The sequence below is a fragment of the Monodelphis domestica genome, chromosome 5, assembly GCF_027887165.1.
Source record: "Monodelphis domestica isolate mMonDom1 chromosome 5, mMonDom1.pri, whole genome shotgun sequence".
NCBI lineage: Eukaryota > Metazoa > Chordata > Mammalia > Didelphimorphia > Didelphidae > Monodelphis > Monodelphis domestica.
In genome coordinates this window covers 318,570,932-318,585,647 of record NC_077231.1, presented here as the reverse complement: position 1 = coordinate 318,585,647, position 14,716 = coordinate 318,570,932, and positions in this window count along the sequence as shown.

The following is a 14,716-nucleotide window of genomic DNA, read 5'->3' as shown; positions in this document are numbered from 1 at the left end:
AAAAAAAAAAAAGATGCTGGGAGACTTCTGGGCAGAGAAATCGCAGGGCTGAGGTCTGCTGGTTTCTTCCCACTTCAAAACCCGAGACCCTGACCATCGACCGTCACCTGTTTGTAAAGGCAAAAAGGAACTTCCAGAGTGAGCGAGAAGATGGCAGGATCTCTCCTGGCATGTCCCGGACAGGTCAGCATCCTTCCAAGCTGAGCTTCTGTACAGGTCATGCGGACCCCCAGAGCCCTCGAAGGCGCTTGGCCCCACAGCTCCAGCCCCCTGAGGGCTCCTGGGGGGTCTTCTGGTCCCTGAAGCCTCTTACATGGACTGGGTTGACTTATCTAAACCAGATTCACAAGCCTCGGATTAACACAGAAACTCGCCTGGGATGGATAAGGTAACACACACTGGAAGTCATGGACCAAAGGAGACCCTGCCAGTTCTAAGCTAGGTATCACCAGCTACACGCAGACGTGTGCCTGGGACTCCCTCCCTCCTATAGACGTACACTGTTAACTCTAGAACTCAGTCCAAGGCCGATGATGCTCTCGCGGATTGGTTTTCCCGTGACACGGGTCCTAGCATGATCTCCAGATCTCGCTTAGCGATAGACTGATTAAAATCGAGCCGGTGGTGGGGGAGAGGGAGGAGAACAAGGCTATGGACTGCAGTGGAGGGAGGTGGGTACCAAGTAGACCATTAGGAGGACATCACCTATTCCAATCAGAAATGAAGTCCCTGTAGGAGAAGCCACCCTGGCATCCACCCCAACACCACCTATTTGTACTTGCATTAACAAGAAAAGAAAACCAACCCTCAAGGATCCATTTCCATTTATCCCCACTGGGGGAAAGCCAACAAGGCCGGCACTTGGCCAAGTTCTCATTCAGCGTTCATGGCCTTCCCCTCCTCTGTGAAATCCTTCCCTCCCTCAGGCCCACCTTCAGAGGTTGTCTTCTGGTGGGTCACTGAAATTCCTCTTTAAGTGGACCTTGTTTCTGGTAAGGACAGCTTTGTACCAGCCGTTTGGGGTGGCGAGAGAAGAAGAGGGGGTTCGATGGGGCTGGAGTCGGCATCTTCCGTCCTCCCGCCCCTACGAGAAACACGCCAGTTCATGGAAACTCCAGGTACTGCTGCCCAAAGTGGGAGGGTGGAGCCCGTGAGTGAGGCAAGCAGGATCTCCTCAGGCCCTGGAAATGAAGCTCAGGTCACCATCGAGCCCGCCAGATGCTCCCGCTGAAAGGGATGCCCATGCTCTCCTGCACCGAGCTCAGTCCCTTCCCTTCCGTCGCCTTCCACTCCCACGGTTCATCAGTGGGGCTCGTGCAGCCGCTGTCTTGGAAGGGCATCAGAATTTCTTTTTTCTAATAAGGTCACGTTTCATCCTCCTACTGTTTGCTGCCAGGCCCCGAAGATGGCATTTTCTTTTGGGCTGTTTCAGTTTCTTCTTCTCTTCGGTGATGCCTCTCAGGAAGTCATTTCCCTGGTATTTGGAATCCTGAATTCACCCTCCTTTCCAGGCACAATGGAAACAAACAAGCGTTTTCCTTCCTCTCCCGTCTTCCTCCATGTCAAGGGGAGGGGATGTGAGGGTGCAGATTCACCCGGTTCTGGGCTCATAAAATCCACCCTGATGTCCCCCCAGTTCTAATTTGGCGTGGCATGTTTGCTTCTTTAAAGGAACTTTTGGTAGGATCGCTATGCTTGCACAGGAAGTGTGTGTGCCCGTGTGTGTGCACCCGTGTGAGCACACATACATGAGCCCCAAGATGGCAGGCGGTCCAGCATTCCACATCGATTTCTTTCCCGGCAAGTGACCCTTCGTAAAGAAATGACCATCTCATTTGAGCTGCAGAAAACGTTGGCTTCTGCCGTGAGTTCTATGGGGCCTCCATCGCATTGAGTTTGGAGCGTCCCATCCGTGTCCCAGTGCAGACACCTTCCAGCTGCTGCCGTGGCCTCTGTCTGGGGGTTCAGTCCTCGCCCCAAATGACGTCAGGCCCCGTCTGCCCCGTGTGTGAGTCTGTGTCCCTAGCAGTCCCACTGGAGTCGGGAGGGGGCTGAGATCTGAGAGCCGGTGCCGGAGTAGACGTGGGGGCATGTGCGTGTGACGCAGGCTGGCGCGTGGGGAGGTGGCGCCCTTGGAGTCCATCTGGACGTTTTCTCTGGAAGTACTCGCCCTCTCAGGCTCTTCCCTGACTCTTTCTGGCAAAGGCTCTCGGCTAGCGACATAGCGCTGCAGTAGGCTGATCACTGGCCCTGGTTAGGACCCCTCTTTTTTTCCTGATGCTCAGCTGCACTGCTGCTCCCTGGCAGCCTGGCTGGGTGGGTAGGTGGCCACGAGGCTCCTGGCCTCAGTTACCCTGTCCAGAAAGGTTTGCCAGCAGGCAAACCTTGACCCCAGGCTCAGTGTTAGACTCTGCTGTCTGGGTATCAATCGAGCAACATTCACCACCAGACTGGCCACAAGGAATCCCTGTGCTGGCCGGGGCCAACCAAGGCAGCAGAGCAGTGAACCGTATCCAGGCAGTTGCCTGATCTGGTCATCGGTACCTCCATCCCCTTCCTTCCAATTACCCAGGCCGACCCCCAGCCCTTCTTCCCTGCAGGAGTGCAGTCACCTCCTCCTCATTCTTCTCCCTCCTCAGGCGCAGTTGTCAAATGGCTAATTCTAAAGCCCAGCTGAGATCAGGCAACTCTCCCTTTGGGGAAACCTAACTGGATCTCATTACTGTCTCCAGGATACGGTACACACTTCTCTGCCCTTCAAAACCTTCACAGAGTCTCTTCAGCCCCCCTCAAAGATTCTCACACATAAACCTGACTCATTGCTGTTCCTGTTACCTAAGATTTCTTCTCCCATCTCCTTCTCAGGCTACGTTCCATGCCATGGAAGCCCTTCCTCCCCAAGCCACTTCAGAGAGCCCCGAGATACCCGTAAGGGTCCCCTCCGACCCCCTCCTCCAGAAGCCCTCCCCAGTGAACCCCCCCATTAGCATCCTGCACCATTATTTTACGGTGTAGATTCCGCCACTATGGGGATCTCTCAGAGATCTTGGCATCAGCGGTAGGTGGGATGGGGAGCTACTTGTGAGCATGGGGGCCAGCACTCACACCACTTGGCACCACAGCAGCTCCCAGCATCAGGGACTTCAGGCCAAGATCAGCTTCCTCCAGGAAGTTTTCTAATTTCAGTCCCCTCATTCCCTGGTCTAAACAATCCTTGAATAACTCCTCAAACAATAAACAAGTGTCCACGGAGGGCTTTCCTTGTCTCCAAGGCTGTGGGAAAGACTCAGGTCTTGACCTCGTCAGGATAACAATTGTCCCTCAGCATGCTGTTCAACTGACCCGGTTGGGCTTACCTGGTAGGGGTCAGCAGGGCGATGCCGACCCCTGGACACTTACATTAGGGAATTAGCTGATACGTGACAATATTTTTACTTGGTTTACTCTGGATTTAACAGCGAACAACAAAACTAATACTTCTGTATACAGTAGAAAAGAAAAAAAGAATATTGCATGGGAATCAAGGAATCTCTCTTATGTATGGCTTTCTTTTCCTTTTAAGTATATAATAAATTCAGCACGAAACTCTCAAAGCTATCCTGCTTGTCTGTGTTTCCTTCCTGTCTTCTTTCTGTCCTTGTCTTCATATTTTTCAAACAATGAAGAAGTGGCTTATATGAAAGCATCAAAGAGATGAAGGAGGATCTGTCATGGAATGATAGTGAGGAATGACCCATCCAGTTACCATACTGGTCCCCACAAAATGCTAAATAACTTGAAGCAGAGGACTTGGGCTTTCATACCATGGACCCTGTTGTTACTCAGGCTGGTGAAGCTAATGGACCCCTTCCTCAGAATTCTATTTTTCATGCATAAAATGAAATATATAAGAAGGCAAAGGAAACCAATTGGATTGAAATAGGTTCATCAAAAGATTTTTCTTTTAAATAAGTTGATAGACCCCAGACTGAGAAGCTATCTACTAAGAAAGGCTTTTGGCAGGTTAAGTAGTTATTTCATGGAAGATTTACGAGAGGGTGTGGACAAGAGCTGCACTGCCAAAGAAGGAATGGTTAGATTGTGAACCAGGCCATGGAAAGGTACACTCACAGCACTGAAATCCTGGAGCCATGAAGTATTAATGAACGGATGGGTTGCTTACTCATTTTGTTTCCTTTTTCCCTTACAAGAATATAAACATCCTAAAGGGAGGACTTAATTATTGTAAAAGAGAGATAACAAGACAGACAGATACAGAGATACAGAAAAAAGGGGAAGGAGGGAAGAAAGAAGGAGGAAAGAGAAAAGAAAAAGGCAAGAAAGGAGGAAAAATGAAAGGCTAGAGGGAAAAGAAAAAGAAAAGCAAGGAAGAAAGGAGGACTTTGAAAAAACGAAGGAAGGGAGAGATGGAAAAGGTAGCAAGGGAGGGAGAGAGAAAGGAAAGGTAGGAAGGAAACCGAAGAATAAGAAATCTCATTCTCCTAAGTGCCATCCATTTCTTATCCAACTCTAGCTTTTCAAGAACAGCATTGAATCTTTGATCAAAGCTAGAAAGGCTATCAGAGCCCAGAGTAACTTCTCACATTGAGTCTACACTATCAGAACTCCCAGGATAGTTAAAATTCTTTCAAATCTCTGGCCTCTCTCGGGGCCATCCAGTCAAATTATTGAGGAAAATGTTCCAATCTATTCGATGTCATGGTGAAGAATCTTGAAAGGGTTCTCTGGGATACACAGCTGAATCCCAACCTAGACACCTGATATCTGCATCTGAAGGGTTTCCATTTTGACTAACATGTAGTCGTTTCAGACTGTAGCACAATGAAGAATGATAGAATGAAGATATTCCTGTAACCGAGTGTTTTCCAAGTAAATTCTCTGGACACAGCTTTGTACTATGACTGGAGAAAAGAAAAAAAAAGAGCTTTTAAGTGGGGAAAAGCAAAGCAATTTAAGGACAACCACTGAGAAGCACAAAGGTCAGTAGACTAGTTTTGGAAAAGAAATGATCTGAGTCAGTGAGGAGTATCTGTATGTTCAGTAAGAGTTGGGAGATGACGAGGAGTAAGGCTGCTACGTTATCTCAGGATACAGATGCAAGGCAGAGGTGGGCAGTTTTCCAAAGAAGGCTCTAGGTCTTGGAAAGTCCCTTTCTTGCCTTGAAGTGGTGAAGTTGGGTCGTTTACCTTGAGTAAAATCTCCTGCCACATTCTTGCTGTGATTGGCAGAGAGAATCTCACTGGATGGGAAGATGGGCTCCTTGGTGAAAGTGTCTCCTGGAGTGGGCACTTTATTTTGTCTCTGTACCCAGAAACCTTTGGGATGAATGTACTTACAGTTAATTCAGAATGAGAGTTACAAACAAACTTTTTCAAAGAGATCAGAGGCCAATGAAAACCAGGCCTATTTTCAAAAGAAGGCAAAAACGTACCCATTTCCTCCAAAGTGTTGTTGTCATCGTCATTTGTTTTATGTCATTGAGGATTTGTTTTTCTCCTGCCAGTGTGGCTTGAGTGACATCTTTCCTTTCAGCATCCCCTGGACAATGCTTTCCAAACAGATAAAGTATTCTCCAAAAAGAATCCTCACTAAGTGAGACATTGGTTTTCTTTATTCTAAAATGGGACCATTTGACAGAATTTGGTTTAGAATTTGGCAATGGTTTACATTAGGTTGTACATTGATCACTTGTTCCCTGGGAATCCTGTTTCTCAAAACCAATTGATTAATTTAAATCAAGACCAATTGGAAATTAGCTGCTATCAATCATGATAAAGTATAAGGCAAAATATGGGAAGTCTTATTTTAGATCACAAGGAAATACAACCAAGAGCCGGAGATTTGTTGTGGGTGAGTATTTGTTCCACCAACGAAACAGATGGAAAGCCATCTATAATTTAGAAAGCTCTAGGTGCCCGAAGCTAAATTTCAATGTTTTTACCTGGACATACAACTAGTCAGTGTCAGAGGCAGGATCTGAACTCAAAACTTTCCTACTCTGAGTCTGAAGCTCTTTCTTCAAGCCAATGCTTCTCATTTCAAATAATAACATTTTTAATTTACTTACTCTTACTGCCCTATTCCAGGAAGCAATCAATAAAACCTGTGGAATTGACTTGTTTTTGTTTTTTTGTTTGTTTTTATATTTTTAATCAATAAATTCAGCAGCACATTTTGACAGATATGATGCCAAGTTATTGTTGCTTTTTAATTTAGAGAATTATTGATGGTTGTTGATAATAATACTGCCTAGCATTTATGTAGTACTTTAAGATTTTCAAAGTGCTTTACAAATATTAATTCCTTTGATTCTCACAACTCTGTGAGCTACGTGCTGGCATCCCCCTCACTTTACGAATCAGTAAACTGAGGTGAAGAGCAGTAAGTTAACTTGCCAGGTCGCATAGCTACTAAGTGGCTGTGGCTGGATTTGAATTTTGCCCTTTCTGAATCTAGGTCTGGCCTTCTATCCACTGTGGTACTGCCTCACTCTCAAGCAAAGATTGGATGACTGGTTGTTGGGCATGTTGGAAAGTGGATTCTTGTTCCCATTTGAATTGGGCCAGCTATCTCCTGAGGCCCTTTAAATGAGAGATTCTGTGATTTGCCAGGGTAGAACACTCCCAGGGTAGAAATGCCCTCTTTCAAGACAAAGCTTCGATTTACCTGTAATTGATAGCTATAGCTATCTATTTGTCTATCTATTTATCTATCTGCCTGTCTGTCTATTTGTCTATCTATCTATCTATCTATCTATCTATCTATCTATCTATCTATCTATCTTTCTTTTTCTTTCTTTCTTTCTTTCTTTCTTTCTTTCTTTCTTTCTTTCTTTCTTTCTTTCTTTCTTTCTTTCTTTCTTTCTTTCTTTCTTTCTTTCTATCTATCTGGCTGTCTGGCTGTCTGGCTGTCTGGCTGTCTACCTGTCTGTCTGTCTATCTCTCTATCTATCTACCTATCTGTCTCTGTCTGTCTGTCTGTCTATATATCTCTCTGTCTGTCTGTCTCTGTCTGTCTGTATAGATGCCTGTGGCTATAAAAGATTAAGTTGGCTTACCTATGGTTACCTCACTAGTATGTGCTAAAGAGAGGATTCAAATATCTGTCTTTCTTACTAAAGAACTGATGCTCATGACACACTGACTTTGTGATTCCGTTTATTTTAATATCTTAATAATGTCTTCCCTCAAGTATCTTCAGTCAAGCAATTTTTCTCTATAGGATTGGCATAGGAATATGAGTTTTCCTCACATTTGTTTTGAAGGGAGATTTATTTAGTCCCAATCTTGCCTTGGTCACATTAATTACTTTGCAATTCAGTTCCTTTCTTTAGCCCTACATCTGTGAACTGATGGTGTGAACATCCTTAATGGCTCCTCCTGAGCACCTATCTCTCTAATGATGCTGAACTGAGCCTGACTTTGGACTCGATGGCCCCTCCCAGCTTCACATCTCATATCTTCTGATATTAGTTCTTGAAATGTTGTCATTTGGATAAGAGACTGGATTTGGATAGTTTGGTTTTAGAAAGCAAAAGGAAGAGTGAGTAAAAATTTAAAAGCAGCCTATTTCAGCTTGATGTTGTGAATTTTAAAATGATTCCACCCTAATCAGACCATTCTTTAGAAGATGTGATTTAGCTATTTCCAGATCAGTAACAATGGAGATACTTGGAATAACAGAATCAGGTCTTGGAAACTCTACATTCTCCACCATACTCAGTTTAACAGGATTTTTAAGGTCTGCATCAAACTCAAGATTTAATTATCTGAGGAGATGGCCTTCAACAGACATGTGCAAAAAAAAAAAAAAAAAAAGGGCAGATCTCTAGGCTGTCCTAAGTCAAGTCCTCATTGGTACAGAGGAGACACAGAAAAGTGATGTAAAAATGTCCATATAAAGCATGTCAGTTCCTGCCTCTTTCTCTTCCCTGGAGAGACAACTCTGGCTGGCAGTGTGCTAAGTGTTCCAACATCTTGGAGTTTTGGGTGGTAAGTTTTGCCCTGGAGCTGATTTCAGGTTCAGGCATCTTAGCTGAGCCCCTTTGTAGGTCAGGTTGATTCCTTCCTCCTTCATACTCCAAACCCTTACTCCTTTATCTCCTGATCTCCCTGCCCGATACTAATCAGGCGGGGGGAGAGGGAGAGAAAAAAAACCTACTCCTTCTTCTTCTTCATCTTCTCCACTATCAATTAAATCACCATAAAATTTGGCAGCTGACTTGGGTATTTTATTATTTGGGATTTCCCTTGGTGACCACTTAAGTTTAGACTTTTTTTCAGTCTCAACCATAATTTCACCCTTTACAATGTAATAAAGAGACTTTTTTGACAATGAGAACTCTTCAAAGTAGAATGGGCTGCCTCCAAGAGCCTTGAGCACCGTCTCACTGCAGATCATTAAGGGAAGACTGGGGGCGATGGAGAGGGACTCCTTGTCCACCTACAGGCAAGAAAAACTGCTCTTGGAGATGTCTTTGGCCCCTTGGACTCTGTTACTCTGTGATCCCACAATTCCGTTATTTTCTCAAAAAGAGAAGAGAAGACATAGGTATGCAGTTTATAACAAATCATTATTCATAAGTCAGAAGAATTCATCATGAAATCTGATTTCAAACTCCTGTATTTTTAGCAAACATAACACAAAATCAAGCAAGAACAACTTAACCCCAAATGCCCTCTTCATGTTTCCAACTCCCATATGTCTGGCAAACATGAAGGTCTCCAACCCTGGAAATTGGCTGTGTTTTGGTGCCAGATGTATATGATTTATGGAAAAACAGAAAGCCTCAGAAGTATTAGACAAGTTCCAAAATTGTTTATTAAAACAGAATGACAAAAAAATCAAATAGAGATTTTTCATCTTCATAAACAAGTATAACCCCAATTATCCTTAAAGGACATCATGAGGGAATAATCGAGTTAGGAAGTGGTGCCACAGTGGTAGGGATGCAATGCGACATAATGCAAAGGACTGAATATTCCCCAGAACTGAATGTAAACTGAGCTGTATTCTTTAAATGCCTTTTTAAGAGAGCATCTTTTTAAGGACCCATCCTTTGTTAATGGACTGCATGTTCCCATGAATAAATGATTTTATCTTGGGAGGGAAAAAACAAACAAACAAACAAATAAATAAATGGATGAATAAATGAATACATGAATAAATAAATAAATGAATGAATGAATGAATGAATGAATGAATGAATGAATGAATGAATGAATGAATGAATAGAACCAGAAGCCAGCTTGAGCTAAAGTTCTCTCAAGAGATGACTCTTGTGTCCCAGTCTAAGTCTGGTGCGACATAAGCTTCAAAAGAGACACCAAGAAAAAATAAGAAATGTCTTTTGAGTTTTTATTCAATCCATAGTCATGTAGTTCCAACATTTTTCACAAACAGTAACCTTCTAGGACAAGTACTTAAAAGACAGGGCAAGAATCGCATTTATGTAATGAAGACATTGCCCAAAGCGCTTTACAAACATGGGTAAAAGGCTGGAAAGAGCTGCAGGAACGGATACAGAGTGAAATTAGCAGAAACCGGTGAACACTGTAGGCAGTAACGGCCATATTATGGGATGACCCACTGGGAAGGACTGGGCTGCTCTCTGGGATGTTGTGGTCTGGGACAATCCTGAAAGACACATTGGGGAAAGCTCTCCACCTCCGGAGGCAGAACTGCTGGAGGCGGATGCAGGCGGATCAAAGCAGATTCTCTTCTCTTTCCCCTCAGTGTATTCAGGGTTTTCCTGGGGAATTTGGGTCATGTGTGAGTGTGTTCTTACAACAATGACCACTGTGGAAGTGGATTTTACATGCTAATAAAAATAAAATGAAAACAAAACCGAACATTAGGTGTGCATAATAGCAGCGATAATGCAGGATGATCACTCTCTCCATCCCCCCTGCCCTTGGGCAACCCACCAGGAGAGTCCCCTGCCGGGGACTTTGGGGCATGGATATGGACATTTGTTCATATTAATGTCTCGCAGACATACCTATAGGAGCATTTAATAAATCCTTTTCGGTCTGCTGATCGATGGTCGATAGATCAGTGATGACACAGACCGAGAAGCTGGTGCCTGGAGGAGTGCTGACAAAGAGAGCCTCTCTCCCTCCTTCTTCCCAGAGCCAGAGAACGCTGGGGCGGGAGCCTTCTCCCATGATGCATTGGCTAGTTTTGCACAACTGGTTTTGTTTTGCCTTTTCTATTTTTACTTCTTCGTTACAAGGGATGGCTGGCAGGGGCGGGGAGGGAAGGGGGAAGGAATTCATGAACGTACATGTATGTGTAGACAGTTGTGTGTGCATGTATTTAGACACACGTCAGAGCTGTAGATATAGACACATGAACATACACTCGTGTATATGTACACATATTTGATACACACTGTCTTGCCTGGATGTATGCATATATATTCCTAGACATATAGTTGCACACAGGCATCTGTCTATCTGCATATACATGTCTACACACAGACATCTAGCCTTCTATCCCCATACGCACAGCTATTCACCAAGGGAAGACCACCGGCTCCCCAATTCGCCAAAGTCTCTTCCAATGGAGGCTCTCTTGTCCCATTGCTCCTCTGCTGTCCAGACTCTGGTCCCTGCAGCTTCCCCACATGCCACACACCCTCCGCTGCTGTTTACTGAAAAAGGAAAAACCCCTCCATTTCAATGTCATTCCAAGGCCGGCCTATTCTGGCTCTGCTTGACTGGGAATTTCCTTCCTTCCCAAGTCACCCGGAGCTTCAGGTCACTGAAGACCAAGGACCGATGTCAGCTCCGTATCCCCCAGGTGCTGAGATGTAAACTGAGCCCAAATCTTCCTCCCATCGCTTTGGAATCCTGCCCTTCCTCGTGTTGTTTCTACATTTTGAAAAATGTCTTCCTTCCTAAAGCTAGGGAGCCCTTCCCCGAGTCAGTGATGGGCCAGCCAACTAAGACCGTCATTCCGGGAAGCTGACCTGTCCATCGCCCACTTCCCGCCAGAAAGGTTCCCAGGCAGGCTGTCTGAAAAAGTGAAAGGCCAATGGAGAAGAGGCCTCGAAATACAGCCAGAAAAGAGAAGAAAAGCAGAGCTGAGAAATCTGTCGAAAGGGAGGTTCAGTGACTGCCTTCTGAGAAAAGAAAAATGAAGACGTGGAGAGTCATGTGTTTGAGGCATCCCTTTCTGCAAATTGTAGCTGGGGGGTAGCAAAAAGGCGAAGGAGAAGATGGAATTCGTCTGGGATTTGAAGTCAACGCACAGCGCTCCAATGTCGAAGAACGGCTAGATATCACGCTGAGTCTGAATGATAGAACATCTGGCGACACCCTCTGCTTTTAGATGAAGCAAGTCCTTTAGCCCGGCTCGGCCTCAGCTCTTTCATTTTTAAACTGGGAGGTGGGAGGAAGTGGTAGAAGGAGAGGTGGACAGGAAGATCCCTACTAACCACGCTGGTCACGGAGACGTAATAAAAGCAAGTGAGGGACCAGAAAAAGCTCTGGCTAGAGATAGTCACAGAAGAAATGGCGTAGACTGGGACAGCCTAAGAAAGCCTCAGGGAGAGGATGTCGGAGAAATAAATGGAAGGAAAGGGGAAACCATTTCAGACCCAGAGACCTAGTGAGCAAAAACAGAGGTGAGAGATCTGTTGGTGTGCAGATGGCAATGACAACACACATTCTGAAGAAATGTAAGGAAAGGCTGGGGAGGTTAAGAGTGGACTTTGAGGGCCAAGTGGAGGAGTTTAGACTTGGCCTAGCAAACAATGGGGAGCTACGAAGACTTATGAGGGAGGGAGTGCACTTTAGAAAGATGGGTCTGGCCATGACAAGCAGAAGTGATTAGCATTTATTTTATTTGCTCTGTGACCAAGTCCCCATTTTAAAAATTATCCAAAATTTTATTAAAATCTTTAGCTATAAAAATCTCTGACCTTTATGAAAGGCAACCATGAATTTCTTTAAAAAACAATGAGCTTTAAAGTAGTAAAACTTCAAACAACTGAATGCCAAGTAATTAAAACCTTCAAGCAATAGGAATTTATCATCATCATATTTGTAGGGGGAAAAGTCAGTTGACAAGGAAACAAACTGATATAAGGGAATTATTCCTTAAGGAGATCTTTTTAGATTTATTTCCTGGATTTAGAGATAGTGTGGGGCTGGAAGGCAAAGGCATTTGCCTGGCATCAAGAAAGTGGGGTTCTAGAGTGCTCTTGATCATTTACTTGCTCTGAGATCTTGGGCAGACCAGTCACTGGCCTTTGAATTCCAGTTTCTTAATCTATAAATGAGGGGGTTGGACCACTTCACCACTAGGTGACTGCCTTGAGCATCTGTCACTTTATGATTAAAGCCAGTCTAGAATAGTGGCTAGAATGGCAGGAGAATGGCAGGGAAATCGGAGGTTGAATTCTACCTCCAGTACCTACCACTGGTGTAACAATGGGTGGGTCAAATGACCTCTCTGAGCCTCAATTTCATTTCTAAACATGAGCACTAGTCGTTGTGTACAAGAGGGAAGTGCTGCACAGATGGGAATTATTGTCAAAAGTCATAGTGAAAAGAATGCTGGTCTTGGACAGGAAACCTAGGGCACAAGACCCTTGGCAAAAGAAATGTCTAGAAGGAGGGCGCTCTCCGCAGTGCAAAGAGGAGACTAGTGGAGACAACCACTGAAGGGAATTTCCATTCTGGGTTGAATTCTTGGCAAAGCTGAACAGATTCCTGGGATAGAAAAGATAAAAGCTTTGGGGTGAAAGGACCACCCCATCATAGAGTCTGTCACAGAAGGTGAGGGATCCCATTAGAGTCTGACATGCATTTGGAAATTTGGAGAGAACAGATGCTGAGAGATTCAGAGGAAGGGTAATGAGAATCCCATGGCTTTCAATTCTAAAGGGGACATCGTTTCAGGAAGAATGAGAAGGAAACTTCTTTAAATCTCCTGTTTTACATCTATAGGAGGGTGAGAAAAATTGTACTGCCTACCTCACAGCAACATAGTGAAGAAAGCACTTCATAAAACTTTCAAGCTTTCTTGTTGTTCAATCATCTTTCAGTCATGTCTGACTGTGCTTCCATCTGAGTTTTTCTTGGAAAAGACACTGGGGTGGTTTACCACTTCCTTTTCCCGTTCATTTGACAGATGAAGAAACTGAGGCAAACAGGGTTAAGGCACCTGCCCAGGGTCATACAGCTAGTAAATATCTGATGTCAAATTTGAACTCAGGAAGATGAATCTTCCTGATTCCAGGCCCAGCACTCTAGCCTCTGTGCCACCACAGGGTCCAAAACTTTTAGAAGATTCTGTATAAATGAGCGTTAGCATTACTCTTATCCCCATATCCCTTGTGGTATCACAATGAAAACTGATTTGGGAATATTGAAGCAGGGAAAAGAATTCTCTTCCATATCCAAACCAAACCATTAATATTAAATGCACATAAAGCCAAGCTGGTGGATTCCATTCTGCCTCTGGTCTGGGACTCATACCTGAGGTCAGATGCCTATGTCAGCATTGATCTGTAAGTCAGACCAACTCTTTGCCAATTATGGAGCAAGTGGTGTGCCGAAAAATAATGGTTGATGATCGAGGAAAACAAGTCAGTACCTGTGGTTGGCTTTTAGTGAGTAGAGCCCAAATCCAGAGGGCAATTCTCCATGCTGTGAGATCTGAAGTGATGCTCTTGAACAGAGAAGATGGAAACTATTGGTAGCCTAGTCGCTGTTCTGTCATCTGAGAACTGCTTCTGAATCTTTGCCAACTGCTACGAACCAATGGGAGAGGGCTACACAGGGAGGTATAACTTGTAAGGAAAAGCAGGTAATAGGGTAAATGGGCTCTGCCTTGGCCAAACAGCATCTCAAGGATTGTGGGTGATCCTCACTACCCCAGTGATGGGATTAAGAGTGACCTGTAGAAGGCAGCCAAGAGACTGAAGGATCGCCAGTTCATGACCATTCAGGATTGATGAAAGGAATGGAAGTAGTTTAGATTGTAGACTAAAAGACTTCAGAGCAATGTTGTATTGACTGCAGGTATTTGGAAACTATCATTTTAGAAGGGGGATTTGTCATCTCATTTGACCCCAGAGGGCAAAACCAGGAGGAACAATGGACAGAAGCAGCCCACAGACCGATTTAGGATTGAAGTCAAGATGAATCTCCCCATCCCCCACCCCAACAATTAGAGCCATTCAGAAGGGAAATGACCTAACTCAGGAAGTGATGGAAGGTCTTTGTGATTATAAGTTCTAGGGGAAATTTTTGTTTAGGTTTGGGTTGGATAAAACCAATCAAGCAACAGATGTTTGTTAGACACCAACTATGTATGTGTCAGGGACTATGCTAGTTCCTGGAGATTCAAAGACACAAATGAAATCCTAGATGGGAAACCAGCAGCAATAGCAGAAGTGGGGAAGGGCCAGCAAAAGTTTCAAGGAGAAGATGGCACTTGAGTTGAGTGTTGAAACAGACTAGGAATTTTAAGAGGCAGAGATGAGGAGGATGAGTGTTCCAGGCATGAGCCTCTTCACTTGTGTGTCTCCATTCCCCAGTGGAATAACTGGCTCTTTTAATTCTCCAGAGGTAATGATGCCTTCCTCTTTGCTCAAGACAGTAGTGATGTCGGTCTTAATGTTCACAACCACACATGTATGTGCCTTTTGAAGTTAACTCTGAAAAGCTGATCCAAGCATGATTCACCCTCTGAGTAAGAATGC